The sequence below is a fragment of the Papaver somniferum genome, chromosome 7 (assembly GCF_003573695.1).
Source record: "Papaver somniferum cultivar HN1 chromosome 7, ASM357369v1, whole genome shotgun sequence".
In the NCBI taxonomy this organism is placed as follows: domain Eukaryota; kingdom Viridiplantae; phylum Streptophyta; class Magnoliopsida; order Ranunculales; family Papaveraceae; genus Papaver; species Papaver somniferum.
The window spans coordinates 5,661,389-5,684,022 of NC_039364.1; the positions used below are offsets into that span (position 1 = coordinate 5,661,389).

The following is a 22,634-nucleotide window of genomic DNA, read 5'->3' on the forward strand; positions in this document are numbered from 1 at the left end:
TAGCTAATAGATTAGAGAGTAATTAGTCTAAGAAGTATGAACACGTAGACAATCTAATACTATAAAAATAGTGAGATTGGTATTATTGATAAATCTTGAAAGTCACATATATACTTATTAAACACTTTGACTTATACGTAGGGTCAATAATTTATAATCATATAAATGTTAGTAATATTTTTGGGACTCAATAATAATTGGAAGAGTTGTTAGAATAATAGTTCGACCGTCAATAAAATATTATAGTAGTAATTATAGATGATAATCAAAGTAATAATAATTTTAATAAATTAACGATTAGCATTTATCATTTGATATCATATTGAACTTTGCTTAACTAAAATTTCCTTAAAGATATATAACAACAAAAATAATAATTATGATTAAATAACTATGAAAAATTATTTACGCTTATCTACGATTAAGTTTTGTAAATTAAACTAATGACAAATTAGGAATAGATGTTTTGCGTTTAAACTAGACGGTTAGTGTGACACTTATTAGGCGTTAGACGTAAAAGGGTGAAAATAAAATGTACCGAAATTAACTTGTTAATTATCTTATACCGAAGTTATCTTTAGTCTAACGAATGATCCAGTAAATTTCTAAAATGGAACAAATATTGTAGATGAAGTAGTGATGACATTATTCGAATAATTAGGCTAGTAAGAAATGATATATACGGTATCACAGTAAAGTTAAAATCTCAGATATTATAAATTGACGGGAACTGAATTTAGATTACTTATAATGATAAAATAAAATAAAAATAATAACGGTAAATAAAATAATAAAATATTTTTTTTTGATGATTAGATTGCTTAAATGATAAAAGTTATGAGACTAATTAATCGTAATAAATTTGTATTTAGTTAATCCAGCACTAGGGAATAGTGAAGGTTGTGTTTTCTCTATTCGTAGGAAGGCATTGTTGGGATTGGCCAACCTTGACAGGGCAACTACATTCAGAGATGACCGATCATAAAAGTGTAATATTGTTCTTCTATAGAACAGATAACCATAATGTCACTTAGAAAGATTTGAGGATCTCCTTTGAAATTAGAGACACATATCTTATAAAATAGAAATTAGTGTAGAGAACTGAAAGACAAAGATTTATAGTCTTCCATTATAGAAATTTTTGTAAGGAACGAGACTTCCCTATTTGATAGAAATTAAATCGGCGTAGTTGAACCTAAAACTACAAATTTTAGATTTTAGTTGTAGAGCCATATAAATTTTTGTTTTGTTTTATGTTGTTTGCGCTTATACAAGAGATTATTAAATAAGGTGGGGAGTTTTTCTAAAGACCAGAAGGATGGTTGGATTTTCGAGGACGAAAATATATAAGGTGGGGAGAATGTAAGGATCCTCAAGATCGTCAACGCTATTAGACTAGTCAAGAGATGTTTTAGCCGTTAATAACTCGATTAGTGTTGCGGTATTTTCAAGTGGAGATTTAAAAACCAAAATATATACAAAAGATATGTCACAGGATCAAGAGATACTAGGACTCAGGATTCCACCAAATTCCATTCATGTGACTCAAATAATAATTCCAATCAATTATAGTTCAAATATGGACTCTTGTTCTTTGCCAAAAATAGATTTTTGAAAAGCAATGACTGTAAATCACAAGCATGATATATCAAAAATACATAGACCAAGCATACACCATCAAACGAAATCACGCCCATTCAATAAAAATCATAAGACAATTAAAAATCAATGCAAATAGTCATAAAAGAATTATTAGAATAACCACATGCGTGAAATAGGACTTCCTCCGTCATCCCAGTGTTGGGGTTTAGCTCATCATATTAACAACTTGCTCAAGATACAAGATTATAGCCAAAAAGTTGATTAAAAGATAAATAAGAACTAAAACAGTGAATCTGCGACCCACAGAAGGCGTCCAGAGAACAACGATACTTCGCTGCTGCAGTAAACAACGATAGGAATAAGACTGATGTTGACGCCTGTCTTCTGGAGTCTGTTCTTCGTGCTCTTTAATGGCAGCAGCAGCAGCAGAACTCCTCCTTCCTGCAGCTCCTATTCTTCGCTCCTCTAGCCTCCCTCTGGTCTCTGCTCAACCCCAAACCTCTTGATACTCTTCTAGGAACCCTAATCTTCCTATTTATACACAAAAGGGTCATCGAATCTCTCCCAAATCTCTTCGATATCTCCTCTTTATTTACTTGGCAGCCACGGCAATAATCTCTTCCCTCATTCGTTTCACGCGTTTCTGAGATTTAACACTTATCTCAAACTCTTCCTAAGATATATAAGTATCTTTGGAAAGATTTATAGGTGTTTAGTCTCGCTGGAAATCCCAGTTCGATTCAAACAGGGTCCTTCTCCCTGTTTTATCTCCATACGCTTCTCACGGCTTATCCAGCCACTTCTGGCCCTTCAAATCACCCCTGTTAGCTTCCTATAAGTCCATAGAATAAGCCCAAACATTTCCAGCCCTTTAATCTCCCTAAAACATCTCAAACAATTGAGTTGAAACGAACTGTGCATGGAAAAATAATTTCCCGCCAAATTCAATATTTGAATTTGAGAAGATATGCCCCCTATCCAGCTCCGGTGTCCCTTTAGCAGCTGCCTGGAACTGGGTCACCCCTTAGTAATTAGGTTACCCCTTATCCAAAATCAAGGGTCCGTATAACAAGTGTCTTCTGGGGCATTTTCCGCACTTTTTCCGGGGTATTTCTGGGGTACTTCCGGTACTCTTCTGGGGTACTTCTGGCACTCTATCAACGGAAGTCCAGACGCCGCATTTTCAGCCAATTTCGCCGCAAATCCTTATTCTTCTAAAAACACCTACAAATAAATAAAATAACCAAATAAGTACAAAATCGAGCACTAACACTATATACAATTGAGCTATATTAGACAATATAAGACCAGAAGGATGGTTGGATTTTCGAGGACGAAAATACATAAGGTGGGGAGAATGTAAGGATCCTCAAGATCGTCAACGCTATTAGACTAGTCAAGAGATGTTTTAGCCGTTAATAACTCGATTAGTCTAGCACGAACGTTAATTAATAGAAATTAATATAACAACGAGTTATATACGAAACTAGTACCGCTAGATAGATCTCGAAAGTTATGCAGAATGGACTACTCGAGCGTGTCATTCGGACACCGGATGAAGAAGATACCATCAGATTAACACAAAGGGATAATTATCATTTTTGTTATCAACCGCATGGCTTCCCTTATCAATTCTTGGGTGCCTTATTAATTCTCGTTGGTCTTATCTACACCCGGACAAGAAGATAACTCTTCTTTATTTTTTGTTCTTTCTATTTTCTTTTCTCTCTTTCTTCTTCTTCTTCTTCTTTTCTCTGGCGATTCAGAGATGAAATCTCTATTAAGGAACTTCACTAAAATTTAGTAAAACCAATCAATCGAGTGTGGTGTTGATGAGTTAATAGTTTGGTTTTGGTTAGAAACTTCGATTGAGTTGAGGAGAAGTGATTCTGTGAAGAAATAGGGTTCATGAAATCAATTTCGGGATTCAGTTAAGGGTGAAGAAGAAAGAATCAAAGGACGGGTTTGATAAATTGGAAGGTTTGATTAATGTTTTAAGGTTGAATTAGAGAATAGAATCTCTGAGACTTGAATTAGGGTTTGAGTTGGAAATTCAGATGAAGAACTAGAAGATGAATTTGAAGGTTTAAGTGACGAACTAAAGATGGGTTTTGATTGAATTGAAGTTTTGAAGTTGATTCAGTGATGAATCAGTGAATCAGGGTTGGTGTTATGTTCTTCCTTAATTTATGAGTTTGGGTTAATGATGAAGTAATTGAGTGAAATAACAAGAGATGAAAGGTTGGGTTTTACTAATATGATGTGAAGATGAAGGTTATGAAGCTGATGAAGAACTAGGGTTTGGTTCTCCCTTTAAGAAGGTAATTGTTCTGTTGGTAAATATGTTCAAGTTCATTATTAAGTTTATAAGTTTCTTAATGAATTATGAATTGAAATGGTTATGAGATAGATATGTAGTTGCTCTGAGTTAATTGTGGTGGTGCTGTAATCTGCAGGGGTATGTATAGATGAGTATTGTTCTAGATTAGTGTCTTCTGTGGTGTTGAGCTGATTTCCAAATGATGGAGTTATACTGAGATTGTAGATTTGGTTATGGATTTTGATAAGTGGATATATGTATGATAATCTGTAGTAAGTTAGTGTTACAGAAAATGGTGATATTGAGATTTCAGATCATTTATTTGAACCCAATTGATATGGGTTGTTATAGTGGTGGTGTTTTACAGTGGTATAAGATTTTAGGGGATACTGGTAGGATTAGAAACCTATAATATTATAAAATGCAAGCGCACAGTGTCTACTATGTAAAACAGAGCAAATACAGGTCGATTTCACAGAGACTATAGAGTTGATTCTAAGGTCTTTCTATACTTAATCAGATCAAACATGGGATTTTGTCGGTACAACGAGATGACTGCTAAACAGAACTTATGAAACTATAAACGAAACAGAAATAAGGATGCAATGAGAATAGAAAATAATCAAGTAGGAAGCACTAGGGAAATTGAATCTACCACATAACCTACACTAGATATTTCAGCTAATAAAAATACGCTTGACCTTGTAACAGATAACGGTGAAGATTCGAGTCTGCCGTGTATCTAAGGTAATCTTTAAATGGATAGTTAGTCACAACTAAGGTGTCAATTCCTAGCAGAGTAGTATTGTCCCGCGCAGCTGTGCAGGACGCCTTAATAAGCAAGCAGCTTATTGACCGTACGATTATGTCTCCCACCGTTGGATTAGATTCACATTTATTTTTTTCCGGGCAATACAGCTGGCACAGTTGGTATATTAGAAAGAGGTCCCTTAACTTATGAAACAAAATAAAAATAATCCTCTTCTTTATTCCGTAGAAAATCAGCGTTTCAGTCGGACTATCGGAATCCATGGAATCATGAAACTCTTTTTTTGAACAAAGGATGGAATCATGAAACTCTTTTTTTGAACAAAGGATGGAATCATGAACGTTAGTAGAGAGACTATACAATACTGATTAATATAGAACAAGGACATAACATTAAATGAAAAAAACTGAAAAGGATTTATTTCTAATAAAAAAAATACGCTAGCTCTATTATACCTAAGAGTCTTAACTAATGTTTATCTTGTTGTTGGTGAGATAATCCAACGCTTAATAAGCTGCTAGCTTATTAAGCAGTCCCGCGCAGATGCGCAGGACAATATTGCTCTTCCTAGCAATAGTTGTCTTACTACAGCAAAATTAATCACAAATTGAAAATAGTCAATGAGGCATGAGTTGATGCAACAACAGATAATTGATCTAACAACCTAGGATGCAAGACATACTAGGTGAATGTTATGAGTTGCAACAATAAGACTAAACTGAATTCTATTCAATAAATCTCTACAAGAGCATTTTCATTAACATAAGCAACTAGCAGTAAGCTAAGGGATTCATCTAAGACCTAGCTTAAGAAATTAAAACATGATGAAAACAAATGACATATGAGATTCACGAATTGAGATATTCATTCATGCAAACTTCTTAATGTTCAACTGATTTCTACCAAGAGGAGTTTTTGAGAAGATAGGTTACAAAATGACTTTCTACTTATGATCTTTCTCACTTCGATATCCAGCTACACAATAACCCCCTATTTATAACAAAATTTTCCCCTTTTCTCAATCACACAATCAACAGATACACAATAAAAAATTCAGAGATTTGATGATCTTGGAACTCACCACTGATAGTATTCAGTTTACATCCACCCTATTATTTGCACTAGCTAGCTCTCTGATGATATTGATGTTGTAGAGAACTGAAAATTCAGACCTAGCTTCTCATGCCTGTTGCTTGTAAAACACCGCCTGACCTTATCTTTGACTAACCCATTTTGTGGATAAATTTCATTATGACCAGCCACCATAATGTTATCATTTCCTTGTTGTTCTTATTGGTGTTGCATAGAACTGACAATTAAACAAATTTGCTCAATGTTTGATGCTGTTGAAGATAACTTGACCGACATGTTCTCATCCAGTTCATAGAGTCTAGGGTTAGGTTGAGATTGAGTATCATAGAAGGGGTACGAACTGGCCATTTGACTGATAAGGGAGAGATATAATTAGGGCATGGTTTCGACAGATATAGATAGAGAGGAAACAACCTTTTATGGATAGGCTTTGGATAAGGGTGATGATTTTTCTCAAGGAGGTGGTGTCGGGTGTGATAGAGAGAGATGGTCTGATGTGAAATGGGAAGAGTGGTTAAGGGCATGTTTGGGAGTTGAGCACTAATACCTAGCTTAGGTGTTTTATTTTCTTTGAACATGAACAACAATTGGACTTTCACTTTGACCATGCAAGTCCAATGGTACCACTGCGCACTTGAATTTCCTTCAACTTTCTTAGCCACTATTTGGTCGGCATTTCCACTTTCCGCAATAGTTCTGCTAACCAAGCTCTCTTTATTTTCCTACAAATAAACAGGTACTATCAATATTTACAAAAATAATATTATTCATTCCTCGAGACACAAAATGCAGAATACAGCTTAAAACAGGACATTGAAGCTTTCGAGATGTGATAAAAGACAAAAAAATGGCCAAGAAATATGTATTATTAGGCACTGATTACACCCCCAAACCTGAATTTTTCTCGTCCTCGAGTAAAACACAAAACTAAAATAGAAGTCCTACCTACACCACTGTCGCTTGACAAAATATACCGAAAACGTTTTAGGACAAAATATAAGCTCAGATTCCATGAAAATGATACATGCATTCAGTTTTAGCTCACAGCAATTGGATATGTCAATCTAGCTTTCAAAGGCACAATTCTAGAACTGAAACAACTAAAGACATGTGATAAGAGTGTAAAGTGCATCTCCCTGGTACGTGCATAGAGAATGATTTACTCTATGAAGTTATGACTGCCAATCGCTAAGAGATAGTTTTTAGGCTAAGAACTGAATTCAAAGCCATGCTAGCTGTCCGGTTTTACGAGAATTGTGAATGTTCACCTAAGAGTATGTGATATTTCATCTTACCCGTGTTGTACATAGATGACTACACCCTCCTTGCATATTACAAGACCATTTACATAATAACAAAGAACACTGACTTCAATATCTACATTGACTACTCTCAATTTGAGGCAAGAGAGATATTTTTTTACTGAAATAGAACATAACAAACACTGGGTACTTTTTCTTTTCTTTTTTCTTTTTTTTTTGTAACTGATTTTTCATCTCATTTTGCAATAACGAGAGATACAAACACAAGATGACTTTCCTACTTTACACAAGAACTCAAAAATACATTACATGACATTTTTGGCAAGAGGTAGCCCTTTTCGATGCACCCGGTCAAATTCAATGGTTGTTTTTCTTAACGTATCCTCCCACTTCTTTCCCAGCCAACCAAAGAACAAGTTAGTCAAGTCTTATTCAGTATTCTAGATGTTTGACAGCCTACTTAACCTATGAAACACGGACGCTATAAACGCTTGGTTGATTGTGCATGTGCAAATTTTCTATATCATAATGTGAATTGTGCTAGAATCAGGGGTGCCTCATCATCTAGACTAAGAATCCTAAGATATTATACATGCACAGGCATCACAAATCAAGGTACATGAGCTCCATTTTTCATTTTTTTTCCTAAGGTGACATCCATTCACAAGATTCAAACATACCAAATCGCTACAAAGTTCATGTGGTATCTACTTGTATCCCCAAACCTATGTTAAAGTATCCTCAATGTTTCTAAGGATTCACAATGTTTCGAATACGCGACTTTTCAACGAACTACTGAAACTCCGTCCCTAAGTCGCGGCTTTTCTACAATTACCAAATAAGTCGCGGCTTTTCTGGAGTTATCGAATAATCCACGGATTAAACGGGAACGCGAATAATTCGCTGGAGCAATTCGTCTAGCCAGCTTAACCAATAAACTGAAAACTGAGCCTGGTTCCTTTACCAACAAGACTTCAATTGGGCCTGCTTAACAGATTTCACGATTGTGAAAAATACTAGAACCCCCTACTATATGGGTTCAATATAGAGAAGCCCCATTAAATGGATCATTCATTGTCAACTCCATTCTTTCACATTTTGATATTTCTAGGCCCAAAATTTTAGAATTCCGGGCCTGTTAATAAAAGTTTTATTTAAAATAATTATTATAATACCAAGAATACCCTTTAGTATATAAATGCAATAAAACTAGGCATAGGTTTCATTTTCGGTTTTCTTTTTTCTCTCCACTGCTCTGCAAATAACGAAGAATGGAGATTCACTTGATGAAACTCGAAGAAAACTTGAGGATTCAACATCTTATCGAAAGAAAAAGAAAAGTTTCTCATCTATATTTGCAGTCCTGTTGAATTCTCATTATGTTTTAACCAAAATCAAGTTCTGGAAAGTTCAGTGACAACTTCCGATACCTAATAAGTTCGATTTTACTTTGAATTTTGATCTGATTTTAGAATTGTTGCTTCGATCTATGATCCTTGTATCATTTTCTTTGATTTGAACTGTTTAGTTTCGATTTTTGTTTACAAAATATTTTTAGGGTTTGTAATCAACCCTGATTTATAATTGCTTATGATTTCAACTAAATTTTCACGACGAAACCAAGATTAGATTTCAGATCTGTTATAATCTAATCTTTATCTTGCTTTTAAGATGAAACATTTGAAAGATTTTGAAAGAAAATTACAAAAAAATTCTAGGTTTCTTTATTGAAAATCAATCAATCTATCTATCTTAAATCTCGATTGAAAAATTGGTTATCATATTTGAAATCTGCGAATCATCATCTCTATTACCCATCTATCTGTTACGAATTTCATCTACTTTGATTTTGCAACTGGCTGCTTGTATCAGATATTGAATGTTTTATTATAATGCAATCAAAATTGGAATTAGTTGTTTCAGATACAACATCAGATGTCAAAAGTCAGTGTGAATGAATTTCTCATGTTGATGAGCTCTTTTTAGGTGCTCTTGTACTTGTTGGTTTTATGTCCATTTAATAAGGTAATTATGCATCTAGTTTATGTTCATTTTTGGCTGATTATACTGGTTTTCATGTTGTTTTGTGCAGGTCAAAGGAATTCACAGAAGACTTCTGATAAAGAAGATATTACTATCATCCAAACGTTTGTTGCAGATCTCAAGGAAATGGCTAAACTAGAATATGAGAAACAACTTATTGATGACCAGGTGAGACTGTGCTACGTAATTAGCTGCATCACAACGAACACTGTAAAAAAGATTTTTTTAGAATAACGTAATTATCTAGTATTTTCTGTTGTATATATCTGTTTGAAGCATCCTTCACTCACACTCATCATCACTCTTTATAAGCTAACAAGGATCACTCCATTAACTTGGCTGGCTCATGCATTTCTAGGCCAAGGAGGAAGAAGTAAAGGCTTATGAATCTGTTAAGTCTGTAAAAGATGTAGGCATTGATCCAATACAAGAGTCTCCAGAATCTCCTTCACAATGGCCCTTGGAGTTCGAGAGGAAACAACGATACATTATTGAACTTTGGCACTTCTGTTGCATCTCATTGGTCCATTAAACCTACTTCTTTTTGCTCTTTAAAGGTGATTCGTCAGATTCCATTTACTTAGAGGTGGAGCTGAGAAGGTTATCATTTCTTAAAGACAATTTTTCTCGGGGAAATATCCACAAAGTGTCTGCAGGCGCTGATCAGGATCTATCATTAGCTTCAAGGTACCATTTTTTTTCTTTTGTTTTACTAATATGCCTTGCATTGTCTATTTATTTGTTTTTTCCGTCAAACTGCTATGTCTTTGTATACGCAACCTTGACATGTAATGTTGCAAAGGGTATATGATATGCAAGTTCAAATTCTTGTTCTGGCCCTAAATGACGATGTTATTATCATTATATGATGTCTGGCTCTATCCTAGAATTAGTTCATTTGTTCCACATTACTTCAGTTAACAGAATAGAAACTGTAACATGTTTATGTTCACATTCATAGCAAGAAGGCCCTTACTCATACAGATAATACTTTGTGTGACACTCATTAACTTAAAGTCAATCTAAACTTTTATATCTCCAAGGATGGATACCTGAAAGCACAATAATAGTTTATGAATGCAAGTTTCTGAATTCCAATTGCTAAGACATGATGCAATTTGTATTTTAAGCTTGAGCTTGGTTTTTATGAACTGGAAGTGTCATTTAATCCCATTCATTAAGTAGACCTCACAGATTGGACGAGCTGAGAAAAACCTTCTTTTGCAGTTGCACAAACCATACGGGTGTATAACTGCCAATTACACAATCCATATGTATGTGTAATTTCCTATTACACAAGCCATATGGATGTGTAACTGCTGATTACACATGCATTTTGTATGTGTACAAGCTGATTACACAAGCATTTCACACACTCGATCAGAATTCATGCATATTGTATTGTCTGTGTTTTTTTGTGTGCTTTGCAATAGAGTTCTCCTGTATTTGAAATTCTATGTAGTTAACACAGTGTATGTGCCAGGTAAATGCTAATGTGAAACTGCGGCTTACACATGCCATATGCATGTGTAACTGCCGATTACACATGCCTATAACACTACTAGGTTAATGATTTTTACAGATGCCATATGATGTGCACATGCTAGTTGTATGTGTAACTGCTAGTTACACATGCCATATGATGTGTAACTGCTAGTTACACATGCTAGTTGTATGTGTAACTGCTAATTACACATGCCATATGATGTGTAACTGCTAGTTACACATGTTAGTTGTATGTGTAACTGCCAATTACACATGCTATTTGAATGTGTAAAAGTTTAAAATATATTTATGTCGTTTTTCTTTTGTAAGATAAAGATAAACTTTTTCTTTCTGGTAGTGGATTTTATAACTACGTCCTGAACCCTAATGTGTACCCCTTGGAATCCTAACAGGCTCAAACAGTCATCCCACTGGCACTGGACTGGATCATAAAGTGGCTTAGCCCCAAAATATTACTTATTCAAGTATCAAGTAAAACTGGTCTTTATGACAGTCAACCCTTAGTCCAGGTTCATTAATTTTCGAAAACTAGATACAAAAACGGCCTGTTCTTTTGTTGCTAACTCATACTTTGCATTATCTTACCAGGTCAGCTCATCATGAACAATGCAACTCAACTAAAGCAAGAGAACTTAATGAAAATTGCGCTTGATACTACTACAAGGTTAGTCCAGCATGCCTCAGTTTATATTTTGTCTCTTATTCTTTGTTTGCCCGGAAATGTTGAACCTTTAACTCGTAGCTTTACTGCAGAAATCAGTGGTTTGAACATTATATACTTGGTAATCATGCTTATGTTCTTTCCTTTATCAATTCTGGTGATGAATTCCAATATGGATGTGTAACTCCTAGTTACACTAGTCAGTTGCGTCGGTAACTGCTAGTTTCACTACTCATATGTATGTGAAATTGAATATACATTGTTTTTCACTTAATCTTATAAAAACTAATTGCTTTTGTTATATTTTAGGTCTCATTGGAACTGAAATTGACGCAGAATACACAAGTCAGACGCATGTGGAACCCTCAATCACACTAGATAGACGCATGTGTAACCCTCAATTACACTAGATAGACGCATGTGTAACTCTCAATTACACTAGACAGATGCGTGTGTAACTTCTAGTTACACATGCTAAGAAATTATTGTAAATGAATATTAAAGTAATACATGTATTTTTTTTTTTGTATGCGTTCTCTTTGATGTCTATTTTTTGATGTGTAACTTTGCATTACACATGGCATAAGGATGTGTAACTTCTGGATACACATGCTATATGCATGTGTAACTTCTGTTTACACATTCACACTGTATTTTAATAATTTTGGGCCTAGACTTAATAATTTTGGGCTTAAATTTGAATTTTATTTAATTTTGGGCTTGACAATGTATAAAAGGGCATGGATGTCTTTTAATAACTCGGGGTCTAGATTTAAACTTCTTTTAATTAAGGGCCTCATATTATAGGTTATCCATGGGTTGGGCCTTAGCCTAATTTTCTCTTCACGATTTTCCAAAAAATTTTCCAAAATTTTGATTGAGAAAGAGTTCGATCCTAGACAATTAAGTACATGAACCACCCAACTAACCACTAGACCACATACTTGTGGATGATATCTTCTTCCATATTACATTTACATTCTAATTCATAAAACGTAATGCTTCCTATCACGTCAAATATGTCTTTCTTTATATATAATGTATATCGAATTTTGTGCACTGAACTCATACCTATAAATCAAATAATACACGTACGTCTGCCGTTCCGAATTATTTCCGAATCATGAATGTTGACCGGATTGTTGACCGAATTTGACATTTACGTATCCGTATAATACCCGTACGTATGCCGTATCGTACGTATGATGTATCCCGAATTGCTAACTAGGATCTAGCTACACAACAACCCCCTATTTATACACAGAATTTTTCCCCTTTTCTCAATCACACAACCAACAGATACACAATAAAAAATTCAGAGATTTGATGATCTTGGAAATCACCACTGATAGTTTTCAGTTTACAGCCACCCTATTATTTCCACAAGCTAGCTGTCTGATGATATTGATGTTGTAGAGAACTGAAAATTCAGACCTAGCTTCTCACGCATGTTGCTTGTAAAACACAGCCTGACCTTATCTTTGACTAACCCATTTTGTGGATAAATTTCATTATGACCGGCCACCCTAATGTTATCATTTCCTTGCTGTTCATATGTGACGAAAGTCATGATATGTTTCAATCATCTTGAAAATTTGTTTGACGAGAAATGGTGTAACAACTATATAACGTCCTCTAATAATATTTCAATGATTAAAATGAGAGTTTAGATTACATAAGAAATGGTGGACATAAGCATTGTTGTGGAAACACATTTATATATAAGTCATATTCCTTGAACCAAAGTTTGCGAACTTTGTTGATCAAGAGAACCGGAAGAATGACGTGAGCCAAGTACGCGAACTCAGTCCGCGAACTTCCGAAGTTCTCAAACCCGAGAAATTATGCTGGAGTTGACAAACTATTTGCGCGAACTTAATCCGCGAACCGGCGAAATTCACATATCCGAGAATTTCTTCCGGAGTTTGTAAACTCTGGCTAGTAACTTAAGTCCACGAACCTAATCTGCGAACTTGAGAATGTTATATATCTGAAGATGATTTCTGAACTTAAACTTAAAAAGACTAAGGAATGCAGTTTGCAAACCGTGGCTATAAAAGTTCATGAACCGATTCAAGTGAATCAAATCAAATCATTTATTCACTGGAAATATGATCCATCAACCGGAAGATAAACATCGCTTATCGACATACAGATATTGGTTCGGATAGATGGATAGCTTGGGCTATTAATCCAACTGGCATCCGAATGGTAGGATGTCAAGCTCTTGTAGCATATCAAAAGGATGGGAAAATGCTTGCTTATACAACTCCAATCTCCGCATATCGAACATCCCTGGCACAAGGAGACTTATCTTTTAAAGTTTCTTCTTTTAACTGCAACCTTTGAGAATAGGGGGATGACAATATTTGCAACCATACAACTGCCGATTCATACTACTGTTATTAATCATGTTTGGCAAGAAGGTCCTATGGTGAATGGTAATCCTGGTATGCATGCTATGACTGCCACTAATAAACAATCTATGTGTTCTTTGGATTTGCTTTCTGGACATCAATCTAAATCTTCCGGTGGTGGTGTCGCTCTTGATTCAAGAACGAAACTCAAGAATGTAAGTCTTTTTATTTTTATTCATTTTTTTAATTTTTTAATTTAATCAACTACATGAAATTCTCACTGCAAAGATAGGAGTCTAACAATTTACTATGATTGAAAATTTCAGGTTCATGGAGTATTAAATGTTGTTGCTTGGGGAATTATGATGCCTGTTGGAGCCATGGCTGCAAGGTATTTGAAGGTATTCAATTCAATGGGCGCAGCATGGTTTAACATACACATTACTACTCAAACTTCTGCTTACATTATCGGAATTGCTGGATGGGCAACCGGTCTCCAGGCGTTCAACATAGTGCCCACAGAAACATTGGGATTACTTTATTCGTTCTCGCCACACTTCAGGTATTTTAATAATTTAATGCATGTATATATATTCTTCCGTCAAGATCAACTGATAATTTTACTATGAGAATTTGGAATGCTTCTGTATAGGTTTTTACACTTAATTTCATATAGTCAATCAAAAATTTACTATATAGCTTAAGGTTTTTACACTAATTTTTGGTGTTGTATGAATTTTTGGTTCTGTTTTTGGCTGTAGGTTTTTACACTAATTTACTATAGTCAATCAATAATTCCAAATTGTAAATTAAGTGTTGGAAGTGATAATTCCAAATACAGAACCAAAAATTGTTGGGGGATTCTTCATTTCATATAGTCAATCAAAAGGCATCAAATACTTTGTTTTTGTTGATTAAGTTATGTGCATTTTTCACTAGGTGTGTTTTTGCTGATTAAGTTTTTGCTCATTCAGTTGTTTGTTTTACTGTTTTATTCAATCATGGGTGTCACTGGTTAAGCTTTGTTTAACATGAAATGAAGATATAACTTGGTGAATTTGGAAAACATGCACTGCAGCTATGAAAATGGATGCATAACTTATTATGTATCTGTAAAATTTGTTGCATAACTTGTTATACAGTCCAGAAAATGATTGCATAACACTTTATGCAGCAACTTTTTTATCACTATCAAAACCAATAAAAACAAAGACTGCATAACTTGTCATGCACCTATAATAATATATGCATAACATGTTATGCAGTCGCGAAAATGGATGCATAACTTGTTATGCATCCGAAAATATGGCTGCATAATGCATTATGCATCGAGAAAATTGTTGCAGAATCTTTTATGCATCGAGAAAATAGATGCATAATGCATTATACATCCATTTTTTTTGTACGCATTAATACAATGGCTACATAACTTTGTTATGCAGATGCATAATTTGTTATGCGGTGGAGAAAATGGTTGTATAATTCGTTATGCTTCTGCTGAATGTATTATGCATTTTTTTTGGTGGTTGCATAATGGTTATGTATCAAATTTTCGAAATTTTTTCCAAAAATGATGATCACCTCCGATTTTTTTTGTGAAAAACAAAAATTTGATATTCTAGTTTGTGCTCGTTGCGTAGCTCTCTTTAAAAGATTTATAACGATATAAAATTTGTAAAATTCCAATGCGCGGTTTTTTAGATATGTTATATCCAAGTTTGCTTTACAATTATACCCCTGAAAAAATAGTATGCATAACGAGTTATGTAACGATTCTTAATAATTTCAGATAATTTTGAGTGTGACGGAAACTAAAATTAATCGTGGACCTGAGAACAAGAATATATTTTTTTTTGGGCCTTAGCCTAATTTTCCCTTGTAATAATACCGCCTTTGAAATATCAAATCCCTGTAGTTCCTTCGGATTAAAATTTTAATCAACATTATAAGACGAACTCCTTCAAAAAAATATATATATATATGGGTCCGGATCACGGAACTCATAATTTTGACGCATGGTTTTGACAAAATTATACAACCGTCGATTGCAGTTCATCTAACGGCTGTCAAGTTTGATGAGTTGCATGTTTCTAACCTCTATCGATTTTTATGGCTCCGGCCAAGCCGAGCCAATAACATAATATAATAAGCTGTCATGTTCTTCGAAAAATGATCATGTTCTTCCTCTAACTTAGCAACTGCTTCCTCCCCATTTTCAATTAATGCTACAAACAATCCCAACGCGTACTCGATGATATGAAATCCATTCGTATTTAAGTACTTTACATATTTAATTCGACCATCGGATGCTGTTTTCGAATTTCTGTGATTGCATTAGGTACTTAGGTCGAGTAATCCAAATCTGATTTCAGCGTTTGAAAGATTTAAATTCTCATTCTTAGGCTTTATCTTCTTCGTCTGAGTTTCTGCAAAGTTTTTTATTCCATCCATGATATTGCAATTTTTTTATGCTGTTTGTGGATCCAAAGTTTTGATTAATTCTATTTGATGTTATGAATTCGTACTATGAAATCCTACGGGATGATTGTTTTTTTTGTTTTGTTTTGTTTTTTTATTCTTTGCACCCTAATTGGCATATTGGCTCTCTGGATTCTCAATTTATTGAACCCTTAAGTCCTAATTGTGGTTTTTTTTCTTTTTGAAAAGTAGAATTTCTGGTAATGATTTACTGGCACTCTGACAGAATTGTTCTTCATTAGAACTTTTTTTTTTGAGGAATATATTCCACATCATTTATACTACAAGAATCGCAATTTCGAGGGCACTGTGTTTTTCATTCGAAAATCCATCCACATCAATAGTTCCATCAATCCTTGATTATCAGCAGTTTTTTAATTGGTCATCCATGCTTAATTGTCCTGAATCCAAATGAAGAACTTAAAATATATGCAACGGAAAACTTGGGAAGAAGAAATAAAGCTATCATTGCCGTGATGGAAAACTGGGGAAGAAGACTAAACTACTTGACCCCAAAACGTGGGAAGATATCCTTTGGCTCAGCTTGGCTGGAGCTATATTGTTTATTTGGGCCAAAAGATATGCCGCCTCATTAAACATGCAACCGTCAGATGGACTCTAATGAACGATTAGATAATTTTGTCATAACCATGCGTCAAAACAGTGAGTCCCATGATCTGGACCCTATATATATATATATATAACGAACCCGCTGTGTGTTCGGTTTATAATGATTTTCAATTATAAGCCGAACCCAACACCGATGTTAGAAGAGGACTAGAAAAAAATAATTGCGTTGCATAATTAAGGGAACCGAAATAATTGATATTGGTTAGTTGAGAATTACTTGAAACGCAGTGAAGTTTCCTCCAATGTTGGTACTTGTCAACCTAGAGGTGGTCGTAAGTCGTTTAAATATGTAAGCTAGAGTAGCGTTTCCCCAAACGTACTTGTTAACGGTATCTAGACCCTTAACCAACAAGAGATGTTTCCGGTAAGGCCGGGAAAGATATTTGTGCCAAGAGTATAAACCAAGTTGGCAGTGTCGGTTTGCTTGACTTTGATCTCGTCCGTTACCAATTCCCTATTATTAACTTTCTCATCTTTGTTCTCAAATTCCTTTTTCAAGTTAGTAAGCTTGAAGTTCTTAAGCTTCTTATTTCTCACATCGTTCCCCAGAACACAATTTGCTTCTTTAACAGAACGATAAACTCAAGTTCAATTTTGTAAACCAAGAGATTCACTAAACAACTTATATAGATCATTTCATAATAGTCAGCATCCACGCTTCTAACCCTCACTTTAAGCCCTGTAATTTTGTTCGCCTCATCAGGAGTAATTGTCATCTCCCCAAAGGGTAACTGACACGTGCAAGACTGCAAGTCTCTAGACAAAATCTTTCTGGAAACTCGGAGATAGTCACCTTGTTACATTCCTGATTTCTATTCTGAATCGCAATCCATAAAGCATAAGATTGTACGTAAGCAACCACCTCGAGAACGTCTTCAGAAAATTTCCATTCCTCTGCCCTTTAGTGTCTCAATACTCGGACTGCATCATTGTGATCAAGATTCTCATATATCCTCTTTTCCCAAGATTCGACGTAACCGATCAACACCCGTCTTCCATATTTCGAATATCCATGGGGCAAACCATCACCTCGAGTTGGGATTACATTATCTTCCGTCACACTTCTCTTCATCAGCACCATCACTATCTCTTATTTCTTGTTCTCTTTGCATCTCTGGTAGTGGTTCACCAATTTCTAACACGACATCTTTGTCAGTTCCGCTGCCTCCTGCTCCCAATTTTTTTTACCTCCTCCCCGAGGATTGGGAGTCTTACAATTAGAAGGCATAACCTCCATCTTATTCCTCCTTTTAGCTTCGTTATTCCTAAAACAAGTATAAAACTTTATTACATTGGAAAAAAAAAGAAGTTAACTCGTGTCTAAAACTATAAGAAATATTAATTAAAATATAGTGTTTGTTATGTGTCGTGCATTTTCTTCATGTTTATCGCGCGGTTCTGGAATTTATCGACCGAACAGGATGAATAAAATGCACAACACTAAACAAAGTTGTTATATGTCAATATCTAAAAACATTTTCCCAATTATATAACTACCATCGATTTTTTTTAAGTAAATCAAAATGTTTGGCTAGCCCGATCGACCTACCAAATATAAGACGAACTCAATGATTATCAGTTGATTCATAAACATGTACATAAAGTTTTTCGGATTATAATTACAAAAATCTTACCAGTCGAACTTCTATACTTAAACGATTTATGAATTCTAAATAATGTATGTTCGACTTATTTTTAGTATTATCGAATAAGCTGAACAACAAATGCACCTCCTATCAGTGACTACGTTCGGCTTAAAGTTCATATGAACTTTTAAGCCGAATTGTTCATACACACTTTCAGGTTGAAATTTTCAAGAATAGTTCGGCTCAAAACGCAACTCAATTTTCAGCCGCAACCCAATATTGTAACAGTCAAAAACACTATTGTTTTTCAAGAGTTGGTGCTTAACTTGGTTGAATTTCTGGTTCGATTTGAGGTTCAATTTCAGTTTCTATACCTTCTCTTCAATTGGTTATTCTTCTTCAATTGATGGATTAGAAGAAGATTTGGAATGCCTAGTCCTAATTTTTCATTTGTACGAGCCATTATGTAGTTGAGATTAATCGACGAACAAATTTTAACGAATCGACTTTAGTCATGGCAATGAAAAAAACTTCGGGAGAGGAATGTTCATCTAGAAGAGGAAGAAGATGAGAGGTTTATATATAAACCGATTATTATTTTTCTAAAACGGATCGTATGTTTTTATATTAGGAGTATTGATAGATCAGTAATTTGAATGGTTTAAGGGTATATATGCAGGAACAAAGGCAGGATTTATATGTTATGGGGTCGAACGATCTTAGTTCCGGTATTCACAAAAATGGAAAAATTTGATAAATATGAGATCTACATGGTATATTTACTTGCCACTTTGACAATAGTATGTAAATCCCATTCTAGATACATCAACTGTCGAAAGAATTGTGCACATTAATGCTAATAACCAGAAACAAGGACATTGAATACCACAATGGATAAATATTTCTTGTTTCCTCCACGATCACGATGATTTACGTTTCTAGTTCTCCATTATCGTTTACGTTTCGTGTTTATCTGAATTCTCATACTAGTGTCTTCTAATCCATTATCATTGACGGTTTTTTAGTTCTCCTCATAGGAAGTTTGTCGTATTGAAAAAAATAAAGAAGATTCAAAGTGGCACGTTTACCTTTTAAACCCATTAATGTCATACAAATTCCAGCTATGTTATATCATTTGCTCCCCATACATAACATTACAAACTACCCAATCTGTTTTTCATAGAATTCCAAAATTTGGTGGGTGCAAATGACCCCACTTACACCTAATTCCTTCCGTCCTATATATATAAGGGGAAATGCTACACTCAATGCGGGCGGGTTTGATAAATTGGAAGGTTTGATTAATGTTTTAAGGTTGAATTAGAGAATAGAATCTCTGAGACTTGAATTAGGGTTTGAGTTGGAAATTCATATGAAGAACTAGAAGATGAATTTGAAGTTTTAAGTGACTAACTAAAGATGGGTTTTGATTGAATTAAAGTTTTGAAGTTGATTCAGTGATGAATCAGTGAATCAAGGTTGGTGTTATGTTCTTCCTTAATTTATGAGTTTGGGTTAATGATGAAGTAATTGAGTGAAATAACAAGAGATGAAAGGTTGGGTTTTACTAATATGATGTGAAGATGAAGGTTATGAAGCTGATGAAGAACTAGGGTTTGGTTCTTCCATTAAGAAGGTAATTGTTCTGTTGGTAAATCTTTTCAAGTTCATTATTAAGTTTATAAGTTTCTTAATGAATTATGAATTGAAATGGTTATGAGATAGATATGTAGTTGCTCTGAGTTAATTGTGGTGGTGCTATAATCTGCAGGGGTATGTATAGATGAGTATTGTTCTAGATTAGTGTCTTCTGTGGTGTTGAGCTGATTTCCAAATGATGGAGTTATACTGAGATTGTAGATTTGGTTATGGATTTTGATAAGTGGATGTATGTATGATAATCTGTAGTAAGTTAGTGTTACAGATAATGGTGATATTGAGATTTCAGATCATTTATTTGAACCCAATTGATATCACTAGTAGAAAAATGATGATCCGTAACAGTTAAAAACTTTTACTGTATTATTTCCGTAACAGTTTTAGTTTTTTCTGCGGTGTTACTAAAGCCCCTGTTACGGAAAGTTTATAAAACCTGTTACGGAAAGGCTATTGAAAAATGACTCATAAATTCTAAAACTATTACTGTTGGTAGTTTCCAGTAACACTTTATAAAATATATGTTACTGAATAATTTCTACTGTAACTATTTTACATAAAACCGTTACCGTTAGCAGTTTATTGTAACATGTTTGGGAACAATCTGTTGCTATTGTTTGAGTTACCGTAACAGTTTTTATTGAAACTGTCATAAAAACTGACAGTTTTTACTGACTACCATCACCTCCACCACTACCTCCACCACCAGCACTGCCACAACCATCAACACTAGCATCTCCACAACCGTCACCACCATGTCCGTCGCGTCCACTACCATGAGTTGGTCTTCTTGGACATGAAATATAAATTCTATAAAAGTACACTTCACAAGATTCGACCTTGAGACCTATTGCATTAATTATAACTCTTGAACCACTCTTCCATGTTTTCCTTTTGTTTAATGTTATCCAAATAAAATATTTACTCTCATTAGACAGTAAACTATACCTCCACCACCTTCGTCGTCACACCACGCAACTACAACACAATTTATATTTTTAATATTCCTACATATTTTTACAACTTGTTTATTATTTTGTGTTATATTCGATTTTTTCTCAAACCTTAGGTAACCATCATTACGAGCCATGGCTAGCTCTCGTGCTTAGAACTAAATCAAGATGTTAAATTAATGTCAGTTCATAAGTAGTTATTTTCTTGAATCGGATATCCAAAAACTAGTTATACAAATAAACAATTTACAGAAATGTCACGATAATGTCAACTATGGTAACATATTAAACATGTTGCAGTAACATAGATATATAGTAACATTTAGTTTAAAAAACGTTACGATAATGCCAACTACGGTGACATATTAAATATGTTACGGTAACATAGGTATATAATAACAGTTGGTTTAAAGAACTGTAATGTAATGTCGACATACGAAATATGTTACAGTAACATGGGTATATAATAACATTTACTAGAAAAACAGTTACAGTATACAACCTGGATGACATTATGTAACAGTTCTTACGAAAAGTGTTACTGTTATTTAGCTATCTAACATTTAGTAACAGGCATTTTACGAACTGTTACTTTATAAAAGTTTGAACTGTTACTAAATGTCACTTTTCTACTAGTGTGTGGGTTGTTATAGTGGTGGTGTTTTACAGTGGTAGAGGATTTTAGGGGATACTGGTAGGATTAGAAACCTATAATATTATAAAATGCAAGCGCACAATGTCTACTATGTAAAAAAGAGCAAATACAGGTCGATTCCACAGAGACTAGGGAAATGTAGAGTTGATTCTAAGGTCTTTCTATACTGAATCAGATCAAACATGGGATTTTGTCGGTACGACAAGATGACTGCTAAACAGAAATTATGAAACTATAAACGAAACAGAAATAAGGATGCAATGAGAATAGAAAATAATCAAGTAGGAAGCACTAGGGAAATTGAATCTACCACATAACCTACACTAGATATTTCAGCTAATAAAAATACGCTTGACCTTGTAACAGATAACGGTGAAGATTCGAGTCTGCCCATGTATCTAAGGTAATCTTTAAATGGATAGTTAGTCACAACTAAGGTGTCAATTCCTAGCAGAGTAGTGTTGTCCCGCGCAGCTGTGCAGGACGCCTTAATAAGCAAGCAGCTTATTGACCGTACGATTATGTCTCCCACCGTTGGATTAGATTCACATTTATTTTTTTCCGGGCAACACAGCTGGCACAGTTGGTATATTAGAAAGAGGTCCCTTAACTTATGAAACAAAATAAAAATAATCCTCTTCTTTATTCCGTAGAAAAACAGCGTTTCAGTCGGACTATCGGAATCCATGGAATCATGAAACTCTTTTTTTGAACAAAGGATGGAATCATGAACGTTAGTAGAGAGAGACTATACAATACTGATTAATATAGAACAAGGACATAACATTAAATGAAAAAAAACTGAAAAGGATTTATTTCTACTAAAAAAATACGCTAGCTCTATTATACCTAAGAGTCTTAACTAATGTTTATCCTGCTGTTGGTGTGATAATCCAACGCTTAATAAGCTGCTAGCTTATTAAGCAGTCCCGCGCAGATGCGCAGGACAATATTTGTCTTCCTAGCAATAGTTGTCTTACTACAGCAAAACTAATCACAAATTGAAAATAGTCAATGAGGCATGAGTTGATGCAACAACAGATAATTGATCTAACAACCTAGGA

At 34.4% G+C, this 22,634-nt stretch overlaps 1 pseudogene; it reads left to right on the top strand.

The window, feature by feature from the left end:
* Nucleotides 1-10,477: 10,477 nt before the first annotated feature.
* LOC113293964 lies at nucleotides 10,478-14,183 on the top strand (annotated as a pseudogene).
* Nucleotides 14,184-22,634: the final 8,451 nt, after the last annotated feature.